This window comes from Wyeomyia smithii, chromosome 3 (genome assembly GCF_029784165.1).
Source record: "Wyeomyia smithii strain HCP4-BCI-WySm-NY-G18 chromosome 3, ASM2978416v1, whole genome shotgun sequence".
Classification (NCBI taxonomy): Eukaryota; Metazoa; Arthropoda; class Insecta; order Diptera; family Culicidae; genus Wyeomyia; species Wyeomyia smithii.
This window is the reverse complement of record NC_073696.1, coordinates 254,713,428-254,738,905: the sequence shown is the minus strand read 5'-3', so window position 1 is coordinate 254,738,905 and position 25,478 is coordinate 254,713,428. Positions and strand designations below refer to the sequence as shown.

The window sequence follows — 25,478 nt, the reverse complement described above, 5'->3', positions numbered from 1 at the left end:
TCGCTCACACTGCCATGCATTCCATTTTCGAAGGTAAAAGGAGAGAAAGAGAGAGATAAAAGGAGAGCAAGAAAAAGAAAGAAAGAAAGAGAGAGAGAAAGAGAGAGAAAGAGATGTAAGTGCAAAAGAGAAAGGAAAAAGGGAAACAGTAGAAAATAAAATGGGATCAGAGAGCAAAAGCGACACCCAGAGAAAAAAGAATTAATCAAGAGTTGATATTGATATGATTAAAATTAATTTCGCGAGAAGCAGAGAGGAACTAACAGAGAGATAAAAAATGATTCTTTGGGGTAATTATTCGCTGAAGGTGAAATGCTTTCACATCAATGATTCTCAAAAAACCTCGTGATGCCAAGGAATATCAATTTTCGAGTTCAATAAGTCCTCGGTAACTTTTAAGCCACCAGGAGCTAATATTGACTCCCGAGCTGCTTAGTTTATATTTGCCGAAAAATGTTTCAAAAGTTCGAAATCCCAAAAACCAATTAGTTAACCAATTAACTAATTAACTAAATAATCTGAAAATCTCGCTCAAGTTTACAAAGGAACGACAGATAAAAGTTCTAATTGCTTAAAAGGAAAAGAAGCACCCCAAATCGCTCTAACTTTGAGCAATAGCTTCATATATATTGTATATGTGGTAGAATGTTCTCATGTAGTTGTAACTTGAGATAATGAGAATTTTTCCGTTTTTTTCTGAAAATAAGAAGGTATATAATCTCTGAAATAGCTTTAAGGGATTCTGAAAGTGAGTAGAGGTCTAATTGATTTGGCATAAATTGCTAAACTGGAATGAAGTCTCTGAAATCATCAACGTTTTTAAACTGTATGACGCAAAACAAAAACAAAAATAGCTGGCAGCTCATGTTTCTACCTACTCCGTATGCGTACGAGAAACAAAATATTACATACACACCGGATCAATTGCAGATAGAAGAAATTGGTAACATGTGCAAAATATACGACAGTTGTTTCTTTACTGGAGAAAAATGTTATTACTTTTTAAGTAATAAATCTCTTACAAAAAGAGAGCATTTTTTGTTACTGCTTGTTCCTTTGAAAGCGTGAAAGTTTTGCGCGTGGTAGTAACGGCCAGTCCTGGATAATCGTGTCTCGTGGCATGTACAAAATACACGACAGTATGTGTTGTTACTTGACTGAAGAATAATGTTATTGCTTTTTGAGTACCGTAAACTGGGGTGACTTTGATCACTTTTTTGATTGTATCTCAAATATTTTCAGAATATACTGAAAACAATATTCTTTGATATTTTTAAAATAAGTACGGACATGCATTGAAAAAGGTTCAGTCACTACTTCAAAAGTTTAGCAACAATTTTGCTGTTTTTAGATATGCTCTAAAAAATTTAAACCAATAATCATTCCGGGGTGACTTTGATCACTTCATTGTTTTGATGAATTTGGAGTAACACTTTGCTACTTTCACTAAATTGAACAGCCTTAAACGACACAAACGAGTTTATAAATATGGAAAGCAATTTGGGGGCCATTCACATTCTACGTGAACAGTTTATAATGGCGAATGTCCAAGATTCATACAAAATTTTTAGAATATATATGAATGATTATTCACTGAGAGATTTGCATGTTACTTCACGTCTTGGGTTTTTGTTAAGAAGAAATATGTAATACGCTGTGGAGAAAATTGGGACTCAACATTGCCTTCGAGGAAAAACTTGCAAAAATAACAATAAAATGTATTGTTATAATATTTGTTCATCTTAAGAACTAATCTGGGAACAAAATAAAAACACTTTACGTATTGCAACTTGTTGTTTTGAATCTGCTTGAACCGATTGTTTGTATGCAACAAAAATCGCCAAAAATACACTTCATTTTCAAATAATATTCTAGCATGAAAAACACTCTTTAAATAGCAGGAAATGCATGAATAGTAGCAATGCGAACATATATCCACACAATCAGTGAAGATTACGACAAATCCCAAGCACTACGAGCGCTTTTTTACCACATTTTCAGAAAAGAGGTATAGTGATCAAAGTCACCCCGGTGATCAAAGTCACCCCAGTTTACGGTACTAAATCTGTTACAAAAGGGAGAATTTTTAGTTATTGCTTTTAAAGTAACAAGCAAAAATTCTGCGTGATGACGTTTGATTTGATGTGATAATGAAATGATATCTGAAGTTGATTCTCGGCTTCTAAGCATTCTAGCGATTTCTGGAATATTCGTATTGGATAACATTTGGTCACGTTAGCCTGAATTCCAGAAATGGGAGCTTCCAACTTGAATTTTAAAATGGCCTCAACGGTAGATACGGCCTTTGGATCTCATTACAGTTCTGAAATTATTCAATTTAGAGTCATTTTGGATCTTCGGAGTCATTCTGAGTTTTAAAATGGTGTCTGGAGTGGGACTCTGATCTTTGGGCATCACCCTTGCTCCGAGAGTACTAATCTTGAACGGTTTTCGGCTATTTATTGTCGAACACACCCCAAAAACGGAGAAATCGATATTTGTAAAATCAACTGGGTTACGAAATTTCTGTATAAGATTACGTTTTGGAAATGCCATACTAATGATCACGAAAAAAGGCTTCTAGAAAACCAAAACTGGCCTTAAGAGAAAATAATCACGATTTTGATGAAAAATTTTAAGAAATGGTTTTTTTAAACAACAGAATTTCAAAGAAAATAAAAAACAAATGAGAGTTGGAAAATGTAGGATGGACCCGAATGGCAAATCTTGAAAGATCCAAAATAATGTTAGAGTTTTTGTTTTGTCAAAAGAAACGAAAAATAAAATAATTATACGTATTGGTAAATCACCTTAACGGCAAAATAAATACAAAATAGCATCAAAATTTTCCATTAAAATTTGGCCATCGCTTCGAGGGAAAACACTGTGTTCGAACTACTCAAACATTTTTTGATAAATGATATCTCAAATTAGGTTCAACATCTCTAAAAAATGTTTCTAAAAAGTAGGAAAAAAAATGAATTAGGTTTTGAAGAGCTGAAAAAATGGATGAAAATGAGGTTTGTTGTTGAAAGAGCATCTAAAATTAAAAAAAAGCAAACAATAAAAATTGTGAAAGTCAGAAAAAGTAGGACAGGTATTTTTTTCCTGTGTGGACTCATCACTGCGACCAGAGATTAGGTAGATCTATTGTGATATTGCCCAGGTGTTTTCTGTACTCCGCACTTCATATTACTGGAAGTATCACTATTGAAGTAAGTGATGCGCTTATCATTCATATCTGTGCTTGTGTGTAAGTTTTTACCTTTCCGTTTACTGCTCTACTATACCGAGCGCCTCTGTCAATCCTAACAATACCGCCTAATTACAATTCCCTGTAGAGAACTTTCATACGTTACTTAAAGCTAGTTTTATTATAATTGGGACTAATTCTTATTAGAAGGAGAGTCAACAGGAGTAGGTACTGTAGAATTCAGATTGAAGGAAGGGTACGTGGTGGGGAGCCTGAGAATAAACCCATGCTGAAGTCCTTTGACAACCAAATGGCCTGATTCTTCTAAGATTCGAACCCACGACCACTCGCCTACCAAAGTGGACTCTGTAACCTTGCGGCTACGGAGCTCTCCAGGACAGGTATTAAATCAGGTTTAAAATTACTGAAATCGTCGCCAAAAATTTGGAAGGAAAAACATTATGAAACCCGGAAAACACTAAAGAAATCAGCGAAATTGCTAAAAAAATTACAAACTATGTCGCAAAACCTGATAGCGGTAAACCTAAAGCCTATAGAAAATTGTTTAAGGTGGGTAGAAAAATTCACCACAAGAATCTATTTTATGTTTATCCTAAATCGCTAAAATTCTTGTTGAATATCATTGTGAAGTGAGAGCAAAAAGTTATTAAAATAATCCAATATTTCAAGAAAATGTTGCCGTACGATATCACCTGACATTTAAACTTTGACCACAGTTTAACAACTATATTTGAATTTTTTAACAATGAAGCTATTGAATACGTGTTCTCTTACAACAGAGTGATCTTGATTATGTAATACGGTTTCTGTTAATTGTGCATTTTGATGGGTAATATGAGTTTGAAGTTCATTTTGGTTGTTTTTTTTTTATTTGTATGAACCCCTCTGCGACCAGAATATTTGATCTTTTGTGGCATTGTTCGAACGTTTCTTTTTGTTATTCTTCGTTTTTTTGCCGTATCACTTGAGCCGATACAAATATTTTTTTCATTTTATGTCAAACATTCAAAAATGTTGAAAATTGACAAGGGAAAAAAAGTTTAAGCCGTTTTGTTAATGTTATTGGTTTATCGACAGTGTATATGTTCAGTTTACAAACAAACAAGTCGCGTGCCAGTGAGAGTGTTGTCAAAAGGCAAGCCCAATAACTAATAAAAATTAAGATCTATTATTTATTGTAACTTTCATACAAAATTTTTATTCAATTTATTCCTTTTTTTTTCCTCTCGGTGTTTATTCTTCGCACCAATGGCTGACTTGAACATAAAAAGATTTTGAAATTTGTAACAGCCCTATCAAGAAATTACCTGCTACGTGGTATAGTGCTTGTGTTAACCCAGATTTTACTATTCTCTTATCTTATCTTATCTTATCTATTCTTTCCGAATGTTTTTCAGTCTGAAGGGAAGTTTTCGTGTGGAGAGGCCTAAGAATAAAACCATGCTTAAGTTCTTCTTTTGATATCGAATAGTTTCATTGTACTAAGATTCGATCCTATGACCACCCGCTCAAACCTTACGGCTGCGAGGCTCCCCATTTTTCGAGTTTTTAACTGATTGTTTTCAGCATTGACAGGGTTAAGTAAAGTAAACATGTTAAAGATACAATAATAATTGAAAAACTAGGTTCATTTCCCTAAAAATATGCTTCTAAAAATCGGAAACGGCCTGAATTTATTTTCCTGAAAATCATGCAAATTTACTAAATAACAATCGAAAATTAGGTAGAAATAATTAAATATCAATTAAAAATAAAATACAATAGTAACAAAAGTAACAAATCCTGTAAGATATAAACGCTTTAAGAATATTAGAATTAGGCTTAATATAACATAGAAACACTTTTGAAAATCAGAAAAGTGCTTATGAACATTAGTTAAGTTGATTGGAAAACGATTTTAACCCAAAGTATTAAAGTATGTTTCCATATTAGGCTAAAATCGTGAAGATTTTGAAATTGCCAAATATTTGTGAAAGAAAATTGACAAATAATTTTAGATATATGAGATCCTAAATTAGATCAGAAAGTATTTAAAACACTGTGAAATGTGCTTAAAAATCATATTCCCATGTAAGTTGAAAAATGCCGCAGTACTTATTGGAATGCCACAGTAAAAAATATCCAAATATTACTGAGAGACACACGCAAAAGTTGAATGGTGCGAAACCAGTACAAAATTGTGCGTTTTCAGCGCAAAAGTTGATGTAATTTGGAACCAGTACAATGATTGCGTGTTGGGCATAACGCAATTACTGCTCTAGCGTTTTTTCAATGTATTTGGCAGCTCCTAACTACTACACTTAAACAGTTTCAACTGGTATCAAGCAGCATTGCAAAGCGAGCGAGAAGCAAAACCTTTCTCCTCCTTTCTGCTTGAGAACGAGACATATGCTACGCTTCTCAAGTCTTTTGCACACACGCTTTCGAGATACTCTTTCTTCTTCATGCATTCCCCGCAGCAAGCACGCACCCCCCAGCATGAATGACACTAACAACACTTGTATCAAGTATGTACAGCACGGGTATCTTGCTCATTTCGTAAAGCGACGAGACACGAGACCTTGCGCGTCGCATACGAACCGAAAGAAAAAGCGAAAGAGCAACCAGCAAATTGTATATGACGTGTCTAGTCTTGTCGCACCCGCACGTACATGGGAATTCTACGAGCGAGAGAGAAATTTCTCTCGTCGCTTGAGAAAAAAGCTGCACAGGATGAGAAATAATAATCATTCACAATTTACAAGTGTTGCCATAAAAAATCAGCAACGCTTTTGTGGCTTTGTGGAATGGAGGGTTTTCGGTAAAACTACCGTTGATTACAAAATGCTGTGAACAGAATTTTGTTTCGTTATTTTTTGCAAATCATTCAATGGTACTTTCAAATGACCAAATCCATCGAGATAAATGGATCGAGCATTATAGCTATATAAATCTAGTGAGTTCACAAGTTGTTGTTCGCTGCTTGCACTGCTCCATGAGTAGCAGTCACTAATACACTCGATGTGAGAAATATAGTGTCGATATATGATACATATTCTGATTTCAATCTGTGTCAATGTATTCGCAGTACAACTGTTGCGTTATCCTTTTCACACATTTATTGTGCGATTTTAGTGCAAAATTTGTGCGAATCGGGAAGACACAATGCTTGTACAAGACTTGAACTTTTGCGTGCACCTTTCAAAACTTCGGTATAACTGAGCTTATCAACCATACATATTTTCAGGAGTGCTATCTGGATTGAATTTTTGTCCGGATTTATTTAAATTGTTCAGAAAACTTAAATGATCTAACTTTCAACTCCTTTTTAATCGGGTTCGAAGGTACCTCCACTTTTGATCGGAATCTTACAATAAAGGCTCGATCTTTCGTCAAAAATATTACAGTTTCCATATGTTCCTTTTTTGTTCAAATGTTAACATTCCTTCAAACAATTTCGGAGATCTTCAACATTTGGAAAGCAGAATGTTCTCATATACATGTTTAAATTTCGAGGATGGTGTTATTTGTGAAAAGTAATCTCACTTATATTTGCACAGAGTTTTCTAAGTTTTTAAAAACCAAACCGGATTTACTGGAAAAAGTGTATCTCAAGGAAAATATACAAGAAAAGAAAAGAAAAACTTTTGTTGTTTTAATTTTTAATGTTTTTGTTTTGTTTTGTCGACCTTGGAAGAAAAAAAACAGCCAAAACTTCTGATTTTTTTGAGTTTTTTTTTACATGTAAGATTTCTCTCTCCTCTTTATGCTTGCTTTGTTGTTCAAAATGGTGCCGAAACAAGCGGCATTGTACAAATGTATTGTACAGTTATAACTGAACTGTTTATAAATCCTGCAAAAAGTTGTCGGTAAACCTTTCTAAAAGCGAAATGTTTCAGTTTTGAATGTGTATACTATTTTGCAAACAACAATTTGCAGTGGGAGACCGGTCCAAGTAATGGACAGAAAAGAACTTCGTTCTTCTTGTCAAAATCATGGTTCAATTCCAATAGTTTGGCTATCTATGAAGATGTATAACCAGAATGAATGTTTGAAGAACGTTTTGATTCCATTTCTGTAAAAATACCAGGCTGATGGACGATATGTTTTTTGGACAGAGCATCATCACGTAGCGCAAAAAAAAACACAAAACTTTCTGAACAACCACTCGACCCCATTTGTACCCAAAATACGCAACCCGATGAATTTGCGTCAGTGCCGTCCAATCGAACATATTTTGGGATTCTGAGTTCATTTGGTGTACAAAAATAGCTTGAAAGCAACAAACTGTAAACAGTTGATTGATAGAATCAAGAGACGCATTCGAAAAATCGGCGTGAAGGCCGTACATCGCTCTTGTTACGGTTTCCTGGAAAAGCCGATCATGGACCTTTCTCAAATGTTCAATTTTTGTTTTTCGTTAACAATAAATGCATCTTCATGAGAAATGAAGCCGTTTCAGAACAAAATTCCAAAAAATTTAGTTGTCACCCGTAATGTAACGTTTGACAAAGTCCGAGTTTTATCAACTGGCTATTCACTGAAGCTCAGATTTGAAAAAAATGGTCGGTTTTTCGATATGCTTAGGTATGACAAACTAATATGTAAAATTCTCTTGTATTTGATTTAAACTCCCTCATATTTACACCAACCTCAATGATGATGACGGTTGTTGTGACCAGGTTTTTCAACTGCTTTTGCTACCGATACCGCTAGAGAATTTTACGAGCCATCAAGTGAGCAACGGATTTCCTTTTTTTTTCCCAGCAGCAATAAGACGTTCAAGGCCGTAAATTTTTGGCTACTTGCTAGTAGTGTACAGTCAATAGAACTGCAACGGATCTTGTTGGCGGTAGCAAATTTGGGGATTTTTTCTCATACTGGACATATGCGCTCTTCTCGTTCGTTCGTCTTCAATGTTGAATGGCAGCGTAGATTTTAATTTTTTTTTTTGGTTAAATTAGAAACCGTAATCATTCTAACAACACACCCGCAAGCTTGAGGTTTTTTTTCTTTTTCTTATTACCCCATTAAAGAGATCTTTCCCGGGAAACTGGGTCAAACTAGCCTGCGGGGCGGCTATTTAAATGTTAACGAGTTTGGTAGACTGGTTGAACTGTCCTACCACAGTGTAGAAGCTTATTACGGTGAAGATTTACACTCAGGAGTGCCGTTAAATTCCAGCATGTGTTTTAACTGATGGTTCTATCAGCGGGTTAACCGCTAAGAAAGAAAGGATTTCTTGGAGATCGTTTTGCACTCTCCGAATACTGCCGGCTCGCAGTTCCTCGTTTCGTTTTAATGATCTTCCGGGGCAGTAATGAGGTCGTGAACTCACTTTGCTCTCGAGAAATGCTGTGAAATGTTGGGCAAAATTGCCGCTAGTTAAAAGCGCAAGTGTATCGCGGATTAAGGTGGCCAATCGGGTGACCCCGCACTCTCCGGGCGGTGGTGCGAAGATTGGTTTCTCTACTGTCGTGGAAAGAAAAAAATCTAACGGACTCCGAAACGAATGTAGAGCGCAGTGTAGTTGTTATATTTACCCGAACTGAGTGGATAATGTACAAGCAGCGTTCAGAATAGTAAGTTTTCTTCAAATTTTTCAAAACCGTGCACCGATTGAGGGTGGATTTTTGTAGAATAAGTTGAAATAAATTCTGCCAAAAATTACTGTAAAACCTCTCCAGAAGACAGCATGTCGTAATATCAAGCACTGAAAACTGTACCCAAAAAACGCAAATAAAATTTAGGTGTATTTCATGCAAGTTGAAAGTTTGAAAGTTTATGTATTCTACAATTGATTCCGATTGCGACCGGGGCGGCGTAATGATAGAAAACCGGAGCAACACCATATTTTTATCTAATCAACCGCCAAACACGGTCGAATCGGTTTGTTGCCAGTTTTATAGCCGCAATTTGAATTGATTTGATGTCCATTAAATTCCCGATAAACACATACCGCCAATCTTTCCGCTCGGTTCCGGCAAAACAAACAGATCAGTGACTGGCTTGTGTTGGGGACCAGCATCCGTACCTGGAGGCAGAAAGGCTATATGACAAATTGCACGTACTCCGGTGAAGATGTAAGCGGAATTGGTGATTTAAAAGTCACCAGCCACTCTAGCTAGTGATTCGATCGGTTGGTCGTTGATTTCACCTCGTGAATACTTAATGGTATGGAAATTTCGCGACATAATCTTTAAATTTTGCCAGACAAAAGAAAGGAAAGCGGGATGAAGATCCGCTTGTATATATTAAAAGTAATAACATTTTTTGAGTTGACGAAGGTTCACGGGAATTCTGGACCACTGCATGCCTATGTCTACCACCTGTCTGGACAGGTTCCGGTTTTCTATGATTCGTCATAATTGCCACCAGTAACTGAGACGCTGCAGCAGCAGTGCAAGAGGGAGGTATTCGATCGCTCATTTCTTCTGGTTCTGGCAGGGTTTTTGACCTCCACGGGGTTCGAAACTATTATTTCTGTTTACAGTCGAAGATAACAATCATTACCGGGGAGATAATGGGCCGGGGTAGTATGCAAATTGATGTGCACTGCTGGTTTCTATTATGTTCTTGTATGTTCTGGGATCATGGGGTCGGCAGTAATCACTAACATCGGCAATCGATTTGTTCCCCCCGAGATAATAGGCAATAGGAGGGAATTATCCGGTCTTTCCCCCCTAACTTTCGACACGTCCAGTCGGGGACTGCTTTGTGTGTGAGCGAGGCGCTGATGCAGCAGCCAACCGCGGATGGGCGATCGAACGGAACCAAATTGGTCGGAATGTCTCGCTAAATAGCACTCAAGGTTGTAAACCTTTTAATGGACAAGTAATAACAGTGCGTCGCTGTGTCGAATCGACCATGTGATGCTTTAAAGTAATGCTTTAGTTATGGTGATGTACGTTACGGACACTAAAAATGGGCTTTTAATGGGTTTATGTTTCTCGTGGCAACTACAAACCAACAAACAGAGGTGTCGTTAAACCATCATCCTCACTTGTATTACCAGTACGAATTAATTATGACATGTTTGATCTGTTCGTTAAGCAGGCTCACGGTTGCTTGATGGCTTATCACTTACAGCGGGTATTTTTAAACACTAACTCTAAGGTAGTTCACAAAGCTTGTTATTTCATTGACTTTCTAGAAAAAAATAAAAACAAACCTCAAATGCTGTGGAAAGAGTGATTTTACATTAGACGAAACGATGTAAAAGTTGGTCAAAGCACTTCTCTTGAAGCGTTTCCACAACTCGCAAACATAAAAAAATCGCGGAGGAAAAGCCTATAAAAGTCATCTAAATGTGACTTAATTCGTTGGAAAATTGTACGAAACCACACGCCCCAGCCAGCTTCAGCGTGCCATATAGAGCTTTACATGGCAAGAAAACCCATTTCCAGCCGGCGGTCGTCGCGACGACGGCTTTTGTGTGCCACATTTGGGCAAAATTTTCTCCATTTTAGTCGTCGTCGGGGGGGTCGGGAACGATGAAAAGAACCAAGCCGCCACCGCCGTACCGAACCGAACCGAACAGCCAAGCTAAGCAAATTAGTTTGCCCCCGAATGGACCCACAAAACGGGCTGCTAGTGCCGCCACCGCCGCCGCCGCCCGTGGCGTTGATGGGATGTAAATTGGCGTTTCCCATTCTGAATGTGCGAGCGTGCGCGAATTGGGAATCTCGGGAGCTCAGAAGCGTTTGCCGAAGCCGGCGCGGAGTGGCGACTTACTTTGCTGGTTCGGTTTGATAATTGTTATCTTCAGTTGATCGGTGTATCGACGGAGCTGGTGGTTTACCATGGAATGCTAATGCTGGCGGTTTAAGTCCAGGTGCTTCTTTAGTTTACCGTTATTCCTCGGCAAGCTTAGGAAAAATTAGCTAATTGTGAGATTTGCCTCCGCATAGCGGTAACATGGACATCCATTAGGGGGGTAATTTTGTTAAAGTCTGTCAAAATATTTCAAATTTTTTTATTAAAATAATAGAAGAAATCATCTATATACGTTGAATAAGAATGCTTTTTGAGTTGCTTTGGCTCTATTTAATCACCCTTGATATTTTCAATAGTTTTGTAGCCGAAACTTTGACGTTATCAGTTCATTGACAAGCTGATAAGTTTACCTTTAATGTATTATTACTCTCCCAGCTATTCAACAAATATAGCTATAGAAAAACATAGTTTTTAGGTATAAGAATAAACTGAAGTTGCATAGAAATGATTCATGTAGTACATAACATTGCCAAATATTATCAACAATTCGTCGGTTTATAAGAAATTATAGGTGTTTTCTTGGTGCTCACCATGTCTTGTTTTTAAAATTGAGACGAGTTATGATTTAAAACATGATAGATTTCACAGTTAAACAATTATAAGGTTTTCACCATGAAGTCTCTGAGAATATTCAACCTTCTTTGAAACATTCACCGTTACATTGATTTGATTTAACAACACATGACGTTTGAAAAAGCAAATAATTTGTAGACACTGAACTAGTCGCTTTGTGATATTAGGGTATGGAATCTTCATTTCAAAAATAAAACAGATGTTTGTCTACTGTCCTACGTTTAGACTAAGGATATTTGGCCTTTTACCGGTGATGATAGGTTTCTCTCTGTCGCCATTATCTGAAATATTATATCACATTTACCTTCATATGATATTAAAATGAAGATTTATTACTTTTCTGTCTCCCAACTCTTCCCGTGGACACACAGTTGATATTATTCAGTGATATTCTTCCATCCACTTAGATCCAAGTTTCCGTGCTTCTTCATCAAATTACAGGATTCATATTTTGATTAATAAACCAAAATTTGTTTGAATGGTCGCACCACAGGTACGATTGCGTTCCAAACAACCAATTTCGTTGTATAACAGCTTGTTAAATTGTAGTTGAACCGAAATCCACCACTATTTGAGTAAAAAAAAAACGAAATCCACCTAACAGCAGCTCAACAAGTTATAAACCAACAATATTGTTCGTTGGGTTCTTAATCATATTGAATAATTTTTTATGTGATCAGTTTCAGCGTCATTTATATTTATTGTAGATTCTAGCATACTATTGACTATAATTAATGTTGTTTTTTCTTGTATATATCTTAATCTTAAAATCATCTTGGCGCCCCGCAAAACAACAACAACAGTATCGCACGCTTAGCCTGAGGGCTAATGGCGGTCTCGATCAACTAGATTAGTTGAGAGAATTCGTTATCGATATTGTTTTTTTTTTTGCACATTTTGCATGTGTAGGATAAGTACGTGCTCCAGTGTTGGGTCGAGAAAATTTTCAGCTTGAAAAGATCCTCGACTCGATCGGGAATCGAACCCGATATCACAATCGTGTGGGAGAGCTAGCCGACCGACATCGCTAACCACAGAGCCACGATGACGCCCCGCCTTTATTCCAAAATTTTGTTTTTTAGCGCTCTAAGTAAGGAAAACGTGGATAACCATGGACACTTATTAAACTCCTCCCTCTCCCGTTTTTTTTGGTCCACATTTTTTTACAAAGAAAAATTGAAACACGTTTGTGTCTAAAGTTTATTCAAAATTAAGACTAAAACCCTAGACCATAAAAGTTATAAATGAAAAGAATATCATCAAAATGAGAAACGCACCAAAAGATCAGAAAAGCTAACACAACAATTTGATACTTAATTTAGCTGTAAAAGGTTCCGAATTTAAAAGAAATTAAAACAAAATTAATTTTAAATGTTGCTGGAAATTAAAAAAAACGAGCTGAAACGTGGATCTTATATTGGTTGATGCAAAAAAAAATAACTTCTCTTAAAACCAGCAAAAAATATTTGGATTTTTTTGTGCCTGTGTAGACTACAAGAAACCAAAAGATATATAACCACTAGTTATGCTTTGTATGATTGAAAGCACCTCGCACGCGTGAAAAATAAAACAATGCACTCCAAAATCTACTTTTAATTGACTTTTAGCAGAACAAGATTGGAGGCCTAATAGAAAATATCCAAAACTTAGCCCAAAAGTCCTGAAACAATGAAATGGCCAAAATAAATCTATTTTTTATAGAGTTGTAAGTCGTTCGAAAAAGTCAAATAAAAGATGAAAAACGAAAGAAATTCAACAGTTAGTGGTATATGGCTAAAAGCTGGAAAGATAAACAAAATTCTGCAAGTTAGGAAAGATTTACAAATTAACACATACACCAAATTTTCTTAAAAATGCATTAAAACGCTCCAAAAAGCAAACTGACTGGAACCATTTTACGGAAAGTAAAAATTTTTATATTTATATTATTATTGGTTCAACAAGTTCTCGCAAAAAAGGAAAATCCAAAAAGTTGATCATCAGAAAAAGACGAATGCTACTATCAAAAATGTATCCAAATAAACCTCAAAAAAAAAAAAAGTTTAAAACGTCCGATTGAGGGAAAAAAAAAGTATACAAAAGTAAATGCTGAAACATATAACATTATTATATATAACATCGAACCACTAAATCCCGTTAAAGAAAAAAAATTTCTAAAAACGCAGCGCTGGAAATTGAAGGAATTATAAATTTTCTTCGAACCACTTCTAACCTTTTATAACGTAAAGAAAAGGCCAAAATGAAAATAATTCAAATTCAGCCAATGGTTGGAGGACGCCGCTGAATGACAGAAATGACCAAATCAGAAATTGATTTCAACAATGGCAAAAATGGCTTTTGAGTTACCGAAGTTGATGCTAGCAAATAATACGAAAAAGTTTCTATGTGAAAAAGGAAAGAGCGGAAGCTTTCAATTGTAGATCAATGACAGACGAAGAATTAATATAGGTCAATGATGTGTCAGTGTTATTAAACATCCTACTAAGTTTAAACAAATTCTAACTTGAAGTACTTTGCCCTGCTAGCTATGTGTGAATATAATATCATTAATTAGTTTGATTATTATATATACTGGTCCTTTGGTTAGTTTAAAAACGAGGATTTTCTGTTGTTAAAATATATCTATATGATAAAGTCAAAATCTAAACATATAAAAATGCAGCTCTGTCTGTCTGTTCCATACAGGCTTGAAATCTACTGAACCGATCGGCGTGAAATTTTGTATTTAGGGGTTTTAGGGGCCAAGAAAGGTGACTGAGAAAGTTCGAGACCCCTCCCTCTTCTGGAAGGGAGGGATCCCATACAAATGAAACACAAATTCATGCACATCTCTAAAACTAACCAAGCAAATGAAACCAAATTTGGCAGGTGGAAGTTTTTAGGGGTATCAAATATATCCATAACAGTTTGACACCCCTCCCTCTTTTAAAAGGGAGAGGTCCCATACAAAAGAAGCACAAATTTCGCACAGCTCGAAAACCAATCCACCAAATAGAACCAAATTTGGCATGTAAATGTTTTTAGAGGTTACAAATATGTCTATAATGGTTCGACACCTCTCCCTCTTATGTAACCGAATAAATGGAACCGAATTCCGCTGGTGAATATTTTTAGGGGTAACAAAGATGTCTATGATGTTTCGACACCCCTTCTTCTTCTGAAAAGATGGGTTCCACACAAATTTCTGCACATCTCGAGAAACAATCAAGCAAATGGAACCAAATTTGATATGTTGAGGTTTTTGAGAGCAAGGAAAATTGTCGACTCCAGACGCCATTGTTAAATTTAAGATGGAAACTTCCGGTTTCAATCCGAAAAATGTCTCCAAATATCGTTTTAAAATCCAAGATGGCGACTTCCGGTTTCTGAAAAACAGCGGGTGATGATGCACTGAAACCATAAATCGACCTCCGACAACATTTTGAGTTGTAAAATGGCGACTTCCGGTGACTGGAAAACTGCCGAAAATGATCAAATACCACCTAATATGTGTGTTTTTTTGAAGTAGAATACTTCTCTCAGGAAGTTCGGCACATAGGGATGTGAAATGAAAATCTAAAACCGAAAAAAGTGAAAAATATGTCCAATTTCAAATGCTAATAAATCGGTTAGTATTCGATGGATTTCCTTCGTTCTTGCAGCAATAGATTGGAAAATCTTCTAAGATTCTTCCCAAAATAATATAATTGTAATTTTATTACTCACACTATTGTACTATTTGAAATAGTCAAGCCTTGTCAAAACGAAAAATTCGACCTCTGATTGGTCGTTATATGCTTGCTTCCCAAGCACGGTCGACAGGATCATATACCTTGCAATTGAAAACATGCTATTTGGCCTATATAAAAGCGTGTTTCAGCCGGAGCCGCTCATAATAGTTCTAGACAGCGACAACAGCAGTCGTCCTTCCTTAACAGCAGCACTTGCCCTGTGGTTGGTCACCACGTCTCAGGAGCAGCGCGGTTTTTCTCAGCGTGTGTCGCCAGACAACCATTATTCCCCCCGTGTTGGGGCAGCATGAAGATTGCCATCAGGAAATCCAATTTCGGAAATCAAAATGCCTTTTTCAAGGCAAATAAACAAGTCATTTAATGTAAATAATTCTTGTCAACGCAAGCAAGCATTCTGTGTTGCATCCTAGCAATTTAAATTTGTCGCACCCGTCTAATTGACTGAATATGAAATAGCTTTCACAGAGCATGTTGTCCGTGTATCTTAATTCCTCCAATGTTAGGGCAGCTCAAAGGTTGTAATTAGCAACCGATTTTGAACCGCAACATGCTTTTTTCAAGGCAAATAAAAAAACAATTGAAGGTTAATAATTTTCTGGCATCAACACAAGCAGACATTTTGTGCGGGATGCAATCAAATTCTGTTGTAGTTGTCTAATTTTCACTTTATTTAGTAAACCCCCCACTGTAGGGGCAACGCAAAGGCTGCGATCAGCATAACCGACATTGAATAATAAACTGCCCTGTTAGAACGCATTCACAAAAGCAGTTAGTTCGACTATGCAGAGCTAATATGAAGTCGATTCAATCAATCAGCATAAACAGAATTTCGTCGTCTCCCAGCTGCCAAGTTGCAACATGATGCAACACGCAACAGCGAGCAAACGAAATCGCTTGATGTTACAAACCGTAATAAGATACGGGTTAAAACCGTTGCGTGTGTGAGAGCACCATCGGTGTTTATTCGCTGGATACAAAAATCAAATGCGAATTGTGGAATAACTCGTCTGAAGAACATAAGGAAATGGTAAACCTGAACTGAAAGGCGTGGCCTATTACGTAGCACCCTTCGGCTATAAAAGAGTGTTTCTGTGAAAACTAGCTACATTCATTAGTCGGAAGGTGAACTGGATGGACCGTCCACAACGTTGACAGCAGTAGCAGCAGATATCGGCACTCAGCAGGAACAGACCATAGCAGCGGGTCGCGCCTGTGGCTGCCTTCAACTTAAACAAATCACTTGCCCTGTGGTTGGTCACCACGTCTCAGACCTCTGCCAGGCTGAACGCCAACGCGAGCGATCGGGCGAGATTTTTGCGGTACATCAGCCGGAATTTTCTCTAATGGAAAAGTAGGATCATTTTGTTTAGAAGAATATTACTGTTGGTAATATTACAGAGATGCGATTGCATCATATCCGATATGGAATTGAACAATTGTTCTTTTGAGGACAAATAAAACACTTAATTTGAAGAGTTAATAGCTTTGGGTACCAGTAGCAGTATGGTAACAGCCTCAGCGGTAGGTGCAGCCGGTACTTCCCTAAGGCCGATGTAATAAGGAAGTAAATGGAAGCGGCACGGCGAAACAGTTCGGGTGTTCTTAGACGCGCGTCATTTTTCGTACGATAGCGGCGGTATTAGCGGTAGATGCATTTCACTTACTCCAGTAAAGCCGTGTCTAATTTTCAATGTGAAAACACCTTTCTATGGTGTTGGCCGTGCGCATAAGGCCTCTGCCAGGCTAAACGCGATAAGCGGCGCGAACCGATACGCCGGCCGTAGGTTAATTTACAGCCGTAAGTAGAGCTGTGTAAAAGTATTCTACTTCAACCTTGCGGTCGTGGCCTTGCACACAACCCTCCTGTGATTTTTTTTAACCAGAATGACGCTCAGAGGCCAGAAATTGTGTCCAAATGCCAATTTGAAATCCAAGATGGCGACTTCCAGGTTTTGAAAAACAGCGGCAAATGACCAAATATGGGTATTTCCGGGATTGTTATTATGCATTGAAGCCACAAATCGACCTCAGACAACATTTTGAATTGTAAGATGGCGACTTCCGGTGACTGGGAAAAAAGACGAAAATGACCAAATACCACCTAATATGGGTGTTTCTTTAACCAGAATGACGCTCAGAGGCCAGAAATTGTCTCTGAATACCATTTTGAAATCCAAGATGGCGACTTCCGGTTTCTGAAAAACAGCGAGATATGATCAAATACCATCCAATATGGGTATTTCCGAAATCGTGATGTTGCAATGAAACCAATAATCGACCTCAGACAACATTTTGAGTTGTAAAATGGCGACTTTTGGTGACTGAAAAACTGCCAAAAATGACCCAAAAACAACCAAATATGGGTGTTTCTTTAACCAGAATGATACCCAGGGGCCAGAAATTGTCTCCAAATACCATTATGAAATCCAAGATGGCGACTTCCGGTTTCTGAAAAACAGCCAAAAATGGCCGATTTCCATCCAATATGAGATGCTTCGATACCAGAATGATATACAGGAGCTAGAATCGACCACAGACATCATTTTGAATTCTAAGATGGTGACTTCCGGTTTCTGGCAAACAGCCGAAAATTACTAAATAACACCTATTATGGGTGTTTCTTGAACCAGAATAACGCTCAGGGGCCAGAAATTGTCTCCAAATGCTATTTTCAAATCCAGGATGGTGACTTCCGGTTTCTGAAAAATAGCCTAAAGTGACCGAATACCACCCAATATGAGTATTTCTTTAACCAGAACGATGTATGGAGCTAAAATTGACCTCAGACACCATTTTGAATTGTAAGATGGCGATTTCTGGGAAACAGCCGAATACTACTACATATGAATATTTCTGTAATCGAAATAATGTATAGAAGCCAAGCATTGACCCTGGACACCATCTTGAATTCGAAGATGACCACTTTCAGTTTCTGAAAAACAACGAAAATAACTGAATACCACCCAATATAAGTATTTCCGGAATTGAGGTGATGTACTAAAGGCAAAAGTCGAGGATGTTGTCATTTCGATAAAACCAATCGCAAGAAATCAATGAATTTGGAATGTTGAAAGTTATTAGATTAAACACAAAAATAGCCGGGACGAAGTTTGCCGGGTCAGCTAGTGTAAAATAAATTCGTGTGACTTCAACTTTTTCGCGAATTAGCCACAATAGGAGACCCAAGTGGCCAATTTAGAGATGGCCAAAACAGGAACCTAGAGAAGTTTTTTGATTGTAAAATATGTAAACAATACAACATAATTTGATTATTTAAACTCATTGTTAGTGCAGAATATAGGCGATTTCATCCGACTTTTCCGTTGAAGTTAAACAATTACATATTTTTCGAAGGAAGAAGGACAAATATCTCTCATACATAACATACTATGGCCAAAACCGGTGCCTTTACCCTACTGTTCATCCCTCAATATTGAGCTCTCATAACTGTGTAAGTGAAAGGTGACTGAAAAAGCTTCTCTCTTGCTCTCTTGGGAATTTTTGGAAATAATAAATAACTTACATACATCCTGAAAAAAAAAAACTTGGAGCTGGGGTCTTCATAGCCATTACTGCAGAATTTACTTTGGAAAAATTTAAAACAACCAAGCGCAAAAAATTCGAAAATGTTTCCGGTAGAGCACTGAATGCAGGCATTATTTCGTCGAAACTATTATATCCAGTATGAAACCAGAAGTAAAGCTATACTTATATGAGCCGTTGAGAGCAAAAGTGGTACATGTGCCATTTTTACACTTTTTGTTTTTTTTTTTGAATAAATAAATGCAGAACGCAAGCATGTACTAGAATACCCAAGAAAAACCGAGATCTGATAACCTAAACCAATGTTACAGTCAAAAAAATTTTTGGTAATTAACATAATCACCATTTCGTTGAGAGCAAAAGTGGTACATGTCCAGTCTGTGCATATTAGATGAATTGTAAGTCGAGGATCTTAGGATATAAAACAGTCATGTCTTGGGCAAAGTTTGTTAAGTGATTGAGTATTGATCTGTCTGCTTTGGAATTTTCTCACTAAGTGGCGCTAGTGTACCCGTGACTATTTTGTAACAGAAAACATTTTACCTATTTCAGTATCCACCCGTAAGCTGTTACCAAATACATATACACTAGCGCCATGAAGCGACAGAATTCCTTAACAAACAGATCATCATTCTATAGTACTCAGTCACTTGGACAACTCTGCTGAAGACATGAATGTTCTATGTCCTAGGATTAGAGAGCTATAATACATCCTTCATGCTCCCACTGGACATGTACCACTTTTGCTCTCAACGTTTTCTGGTTGTCATTATTTTTCCCATTGAACTAGAAAGTGGTAAATGTTTTTCCATTGAAGTTTTTGTGAGTTTCTCAACCAGAACTCGTTATGCTTTCATGTACCGTCTTATGAAACCTTTCCAGCAATGATTTAGTGCAGCTATGTTGGAAAAAATTGTTGAAAATAATTTACTATTAGAGTGTTTTCGTTTATCGCTTCTCCTGAAAAATTTACGTAATGGCACATGTACCACTTTTGTTCTCAACGGCTCATATGGCAACTCCAATCAACGAATTGCTGACTTCATCCCAGACATTGATTAGGAATCTTTATCATTCCCAGTCGCAGGGAAAGACGAAACATTGCTATACTTTTTCCTTAAAACTTCACTTTTTGGTCTACATCAAACAAATCATGTGAAGAACTCATATCTGGATCTTTTTCATAAACTGTACGAAAGACTTTTTTGGAAGGCAACTATGCTGACCCAGCATGATACACTGGATATAGAAAACAATAATCATACCCAGAATAACGTACGCCTTGTTAGTTTGGTGGCCCAAAACCACTGAAACATCCACTCAAGCTAAGCTAGGTAAAATCCAAAGATTGGCCTGTGCATCGATTTGTGGTGCTATGAGAAGCACTCCATCAAAAGCCCTAGATGCAATACTTCACTTTCTTCCACTTCATCAGGTGGTTCAACAAGAAGCGGAAAAAAGTGCTCTAAGGCTAAATCGACAGTGCAACCTAAAAGAAGGAGATCTAACACGACACCTGAGAATACTGAAAGATTTCCAAATAAATAATCTAATAAAAAGTAAGGAAGATTGGCTGGATAGGAAACCAAATTTCTAAATTCCTTACAGAACAGTGGAGATAGAACGAAAAAGTTGGCAACAAGGTGGACCCACAATTCGGGATGGTTCACTTTACTTCTACACAGACGGTTCTAAAATGAATGGTTCTGCGGCTGCGGGATTCACAGGACCAGGAAATAATAAATTTTTTCCCATGGGACACTGGCCAACAGTATTCCAGGCGCAAATATACGCAAATTTCTGCCACTCTAAACTAGTGTGGGAATGCATCCAGTCGCTCCGAAAGTTAGCTATGAAAAACTAGGTGAACTTATACTGGGTTCCTGGTCATTGTGGAATCGAAGGATACGAGAAGGCCGACTTGCTAGCCAGACAATGGTCATCTACTAACTTTGTTGGCCCAAAACCTTTCTGTTGAGTCTCCCCGAGCGCTCTAAAAGCTGAACTCAGTGAATGGGAAAAAGCGACCATCAAAGCAAACTGGGATGTCATAAGCGGATTACAATCGAAAAGATTCATAGAGCCAAATCGCGAGAAGAGCCTCGTGCTGCTCAGATTAAATAAGAAAGACTTGAGGACATTCACAGCTCTTATTACAGGTCACTGTCCGAGTATCATCTCAAGAAGATAGGCAAACTTGTTGATGATAAATGTCGCCTGTGTGGCATCGAAAGCGAAACTTCAGAACATCTACTCTGCGAATGCCGAGTATTAATACAACGCAGATTGCGTATCTTCGGTAAGGGACACAAAGAACCTACCAAAATTTTAAGGGAAAGTCCTGGTGGGGTAATAACCTCATACACTTCATACGAAGTGCGTTGCCCAACTGGGATAAATGTGCAATGTAGCAAGGACATCAACTCGCCAAATAGTAATGTACCTGCTCGTACGCACTTAGAGCAAGGTGAAGCATACCACAACAGATCGAACAATGGTCGCAGTGGTTCAGTCTTCTACAAAGGTAAAAATAGACTTTTGTGTGTACACATCATTATCATCTTTATGGAACAATAAAGTTTTCCACACAACAAAAAAAAATTAATTTTACTCCATAAAACTGATCTTCCATGCGACCAGGAATATGAAAAAGTGCCGGAATTTATGAAAACCAAATACGAACCGGCAAAAAGTAAATAATGAATTTGCAGAATCTAACTGATACTGAATGAAATGTCGACATTGAGGCAGCTATATTTGATACAATTCTGTAGAATGTAATTTCAGAAACTGTACCAATGAGAGGAAGAGGAAGAACTAATAGTAAACCACCAGTGTGATTTAACCCACGTCTGAAAAAATGAAAAAATTCAAAGCAAAAAGCACAAAAGCTCTACCGAAAACAAAAAAAAAATAGTACCAATTTGCAAAATCACCTTGTCATATGTAGCCAACTCAACCTAGCCATCAATGCCGCACAGGAAAAGTATCGTAAGGTCGAAAATGAAGTAGCAAAAAAGTAGCAATTTCCCGTCACTAAAGCATTTCGATGGCAACATAGATGAAAACTCATCCGAAATTGGTTTCGCAATTTTTTTCAGGAAGTTTATACTACATCCTACGAAGAAGACCGCGACCGTGACTTCTATGTGTTCATCCCGAAAGTTCTAATCATGTATCTATCATTTGTTGGTTGGACCTGACGAAGTTGCTCGCATGTTCTCGAAGAATCTTTCTGAAGAACTTATAGTTTTTTCATAAAGTTCTTCTAATTTATCTTTGAAAAGTGAGAAATTTCAAAAACACTATAGCTCCATCATATGCAACGCAAACAGTATGCTGGGCTGGGTTCAACTTTAATTTTCAAGACCCGCACAAACTCAAACTTTTATATATAACATTTGTAAGACCCGAAATAATCAAAATAATGATTGCAGTGGTCCAAATCCTCCAAAAAAACCCCTTGTGGAATATTGTAATCTCATATGGAATTATTAGCCTGCCGCACACGAAAAAAGTGTAGAATCGCGTTTCCTCTGCCATAGTTGCTAGTGTCTGAGTGATAATGTTGAAGTTTTTTTTTCAAATGTCTGCAATTGATTTAAACTTGAAAAAATCGGTTTAACGATTAATTCATCTTGTTTTTAAATCCTGGTTACGACATTATTTACGATATAATTTCGAATATTCATCTCTTTATCACTCTACTTCGAATTTGAAGTTTTTGTTTGCTAACGCATGAAAAGTTTCAATGTCTCACACCTGTATATGCTTCATTATTTCATTAGTCACATTTTTAGTAATAATTTTATTTATCAGAGATTCCGAAATTTTTCTGTTCGTGAAACAATTTCTTGATTATTTATTTGTTACCAACGTATAAAATTCGAGACATTTTCACAGACTTACCACAACTTTAGTAGTGTTCAAAATATTTCTTGGGATCATAGTTTATTTTAAATTATACTTTTCGTTTGAGGGTTTAATGGCAGTGGGTATATTACTACTAGTAGAGTGTCAATGATATGCAAATTTTATTATTTTCAACCATTTTCACAAAACACTGCAAGGAATTTTCCAAATTATTTTTCAAATTACTGAGAAAAAAAAATTCGTAGATTGATGGAAATTATGCAAAACAAAATTTTATTTATTGTTTTTCTGAATTGTATATTCGAAAGCTTATATAATTATTTTTCTTTTTTTTGTTTGTTTTTATTTTGGAATCAAAACTTACAAGAAAGGAATTACTTCAGTTTTGCATGCATTACTTGTGGACAGAGAAAAGAGGTGCATTCTGAAGGTGTCATCACTGAAAATCTATTAGTGTATATTAGAAGAACATTAACAGTTTTTGAACTTTTTTTTCCTGATTTCCTGTTAAAAGTAGAATGTTTGTGAGATTATATGTTTGAAGTTACTAAAAATATATTACTTCGACTCAATGTTTACCATTTTTGAATTTGGAAAACCGAGAAAATTGATTAAGTGTTCTGAAATTCCGATTTTTTTACTTTTGAAAAATATCATAAACCAGCTTATTCTAGATGTCTACAACCGAAACTCAAAAAAAAAGTTTTGTTCCGAAAAAAAAACATTGAAAACTTGGAGCCCGTTCAGATATAAATCTAAAATAAATTCTACCTATATTTCAGAAAGTTATCGAAAATATGAGGAACCTTAGTTACAAATCACCCAGAATGGGTTAATATTACAGTCGCTCATGAAATCAAACTCACACATTTATATACTATTTTTTTGTCGTTTTCTTGTTCGATAGATGCAAATCCGGACTCTTTTGGTATCAAAGACGCGCTTTGCGGTTACCTTTGTTTGTTCTTACAAGTTATTCAAACTAAAACAATTTTTTTAAGCTTCTCCAAGGTAAACAGCTACAAATGTTTTTATCTAATATTCAAATTACTGAAAGCAATTGGTTTTATTCTAAAACTGGACTAAAATATTTATTGGTGATTATTTATTATGGTAGATTAAAATCAAATACAAGACAAAAACTAACTGTTTTCCCTCGCATAACTGACTGAATAGGCCAATCGGTTGCCTCGACTCAGTAAGCAAAGAACGAGAATCTTCTTCAAAGTAAGATATCATTTTTTAACAAACTGTGCAGGCACTAAAAAGCATTGATTTCAAATTTGATAGTTGAATTTGAACTTCCATCGATGTTCACAAAAATTGTACCTGCTCCTTTCCGAATTATTTTTTCACTAAATTGCTAAAAATATCAAAAAAATCTTTACAATTCTGGTGGCTCATGGTACACTACCATTTAGTACTATAATAAAAAAAATCCAATAATAAATAAGTAAAGCTATAATCGTAAAATTTCCTCTAGTCTTTCGATTTGAAGACAATCAAGTTCTCGACAGACTGAATTGATGTCACCAACATAATCCCATCAACCCAGTGAGCAACGCGATCATTTGCACTCCCGAACGGGTGGGCGTTCCGAGCCCGCTCCAATTGCCCCGGGAGTGCAGTTTCTATTGTGTGCTGGAACCAGTTTACGGTTCTACCCTGCAGTGGAACGATTCCCATGCCCAAGCGGGTGCAACATGGGGTCGCATCATTACACTGCCTTATTCTACACATGTTGAAATATTTAATTAATCCCGCAGTCGGTCGAACCACCATAAGTCAGGCAAGTTCAGGGCATTCTTTGCACTCACATTTTTCCGATATAATTCCAAGGTTCTGCTGTTTCCTCGCTGCGGTACGGATTTTACGCTAGGCTGAGGCGGCGTGGCTGGAGCAGGTTCCGGGTGGAAATTCTTTTCGCTCTATTGTTCGCGATCCTCACTATCCGGATGGCGGATAGCAGCAAAAAGAGAATAAATAAAACAAGCGAGGAAATCGCGAGGTTCTCGCTTCCTAATGGCTTGTATCGAACAGCGCTTTTCTATGTTTAGCAGAAATTCCAATTAGCATAGAACACTGGCTGCGCTTGTACCGAGCCCACACACAAGAAGAAAAACCTGCTTTCAGAGCCACAGAAGAAACGTTACTTTTTGCCTTTGATTACAGAGCGATATTCGGTCGGTTACTTCCTAGCTATCAATTTAATCGGCTGATCACAGGGAACTTATGTTTTCCGCACTTGCTGTATAGCTTTTCCGACACTCACACAAATCCCAGCTTTTTGCACAATTCGTTCACTATATCCTTGCGAGTATTTTTTTTTTCAAACTTTTTTGGTCACTAATCGTTTAACAATTTCACTTTCCTTATTTTGTTTCGTAAAAAAATCCAGTCGAAATTTGCCAACTCGATTGATCTGTCGCACAGAACTAATCCGAAATCGCGAAATAAACCAAAACTACGCAGGGAAAATCCGATGCTAGGCTAAACGCGCATGCTCACAGGCCGACCACAGACGGAAAACTGAATGCTGCACCGAACCGTTGAACCGATCTAGCGGATTTTGGTCCGAGCGCTTTCAGAGGAAACCTGGCAGGTTGGTAGGCACTGGCGCTTAGTAGCAGCTCTATTGGAATGGAATGAACCACAGCCGCGGCGTGTGTTCACTCGGCTGAGCGGGAAAATGAACCGAAGAAAGCAGTGCGCTTTCGGGGCCGCGCTACCGAATAGAGAAAGAGCGTCAAGCAAGAGAAATGCACGCGCGAAAGACGACGAACCCGACC

The 25,478-nt window shown here is 37.1% G+C and overlaps 1 protein-coding gene across 1 annotated transcript in view; it reads right to left on the bottom strand.

Moving 5' to 3' along the window:
• The window catches only part of LOC129729794 (uncharacterized), a 260,740-nt gene extending 235,508 nt beyond the window's left edge, over positions 1-25,232 (bottom strand). Inside the window, exon 1 of the mRNA XM_055688618.1 lies at positions 24,507-25,232. The gene's annotated coding sequence lies outside the window, so the exon portion shown is untranslated. The remainder of the gene's footprint in view (positions 1-24,506) is intronic.
• Between the last annotated feature and the right edge of the window lie 246 nt (positions 25,233-25,478).